Raw genomic sequence first — 2,195 nt, forward strand, 5'->3', positions numbered from 1 at the left:
GAGGGACATCTAGGTACAAATGGTTGCCCCAGTAGGCCTTAACATATATTACAGAATGCATGAAATCCATTGGGGGCACTATAGGGATGGGGGAGGGGTCTAAATTTGATTAAGATCTATTATATGAAATGCACAAAAACTCAATAAACATAAAGACATTGTGTGTGCTTCTTTGGTAAGTAGAGAAACATCACTAGCATTGAGTATTAAAATCTATAGGATTGAAACATTTGCATCACAGCCCCATCTTCTTAAAATATTTTATTAATTTTATTTTACATGTATGAGTGTATTGCCTGCTTGTAGGTAAATGCACCCAAGTCATACAATGCCTGTGAAGGTCAGAGAGGGCATTGGATCCCCTGGAACTGGAGTCATAGATGGTTGTTAGTTGCCATGTGAGTGCTGGGAATTGAACCCAGGTCCTCTGCAAGAGCAACCAGTGCCCTTAACCACTGAGTCATCTCTCCAGTCACAGCTCCATCTTCTTAAGAAATCTTATCATATTACATATGAATGAAAAGTTGAACTACTTTAGCCCTTGAGTTAAGGTGAAAGAATTGAAGATCTTAATGTAGTACTGATCTAGTCAACCGATATCATAGAAATGGTACTTAGCAGGATGGCCAGAGGCATAAAGAAGTGTCTTTATCACTTGCTAACCATTACAAACTCTCCTCTGAGTACCATTCTGTTTCTCCTTCAGAGCTGACACGCAGTCTTCATGGTTATTTTAAACAGGCCCTAAAAAGCGTATTCATGGTTATGACTTTTATCATCATTATTTCTCTGCTCAATACTTAAAGCTCAGAAGACATATATTGTTGAGTAACATATATAAAATAGGGTAAGGATTGATGTTCAGACATAATCTTTTTTTATTCACCAGGCCCCTATGGCTTGCTTAACACATAGCTGCTCTGAAAAGTAATGAATTTTTTTAGGTTTTTATTTATTTAATTTTCAATGTTCAGCATCCTTTAATGATCCCCATGTCCCTGAAGAGTGGGTATAGGCAGATAGGTTAAGGCAAGAGATGTTCACTTGAAGATCTTGCCTTGCTTAAAGCCTTTGACCCTGAGCTGCAAGACCCTCTCCAGAAAAAGTACTCTTGAACTAGGTCTGGGTCTCCTTGTTGCCTGGATCCAGTTTCTACCATGGATGTGACTTGAATTCCACCTGCCAAACGGACTCAGTAGTAAGGCAAGCTCTTGATCTCAGGAGACCCATCTTGACCTCAGAAGACCCAAACTCCAGAAACGGAGCTGCTGTTCTTGGTTCCAAAGAGGATGACACTGGCAAAAACATGCTTCTTCAGTTTGTCCCTCACTGGAACATGCTTGTGATGAGCTTGTAACTGATGAAGGTCTGGGTGAGCTCTTCAGGGAAGCAGCATAGCACGGACCAGTCATCTTTATCAAAGTCTTCCCCAAAATATGGCCATGCCTCATTGAAGTACTTACACTTAAATTCATCCAACAAAGATACACTTGGCCTGTGAGTGAAGGGGTCCTTAGCCTTGGGCTCAGCAGCCAGTGCTAGCTCACATTCATCCATCTCTTTCCCAGGAGCTGGGGCGGCTGCTTTTCTCTCCTCTTTCAGCTCAACCTGGAGCATCTGCTTCTCTTCCCATGATCCCCTTTATTTCCTAGGGGTATCCTTTGTAGGCTGGTTCCCTGCAAACTTATCATCTAACTAAGCCATTTTCTCATACAGCTTCTCCTTCCCCAAGACAGCCCTTAACTGGGGCCGCTTAATGCAGGTAAAGAACCAGCAGTTGAGGAGGCAGGGGAGGACCTGCAAAAAGAAGGCTCCAAGACCTGTTTAGAGAGTCACAACACAGTACAGACAACTGTGATATCAGCCAGTGTCACTCACCCATCCACCAGTAAAGACCTTCAGCAGTTGGTATCATGACTCATGATATAGTTGTTAGCTAAAAAAAACAAAAAGAACTTCAATAATACTATGAGGTTTTGAAGGTTACTAAAAAAGTTTTCCAAGTATTTTTTCCCCATATCTATACCAGGAACATTGAATAGTATATTAGTGGCTCTAATTTAAAATGGTATTTTATCTGTCGTTAAAAAATGGCATTTGATAATCACTTAACATAGTAGTCTTGCCAATATTCTATTTTTTCTTGTCTCACAAAAGAATTTTCATTTAATTAGTGAATGGCCATATATATATAT

The 2,195-nt window shown here is 40.4% G+C and overlaps 1 pseudogene; it reads right to left on the minus strand.

Annotated features, from left to right (window-relative positions):
• Window positions 1-1,116: 1,116 nt before the first annotated feature.
• LOC103740505 overlaps window positions 1,117-2,195 on the minus strand; it is a 22,805-nt pseudogene continuing 21,726 nt past the window's right edge.

This window comes from Nannospalax galili, unplaced genomic scaffold, assembly GCF_000622305.1.
Source record: "Nannospalax galili isolate Female #2095 unplaced genomic scaffold, S.galili_v1.0 scaffold490, whole genome shotgun sequence".
NCBI classification, from domain to species: domain Eukaryota; kingdom Metazoa; phylum Chordata; class Mammalia; order Rodentia; family Spalacidae; genus Nannospalax; species Nannospalax galili.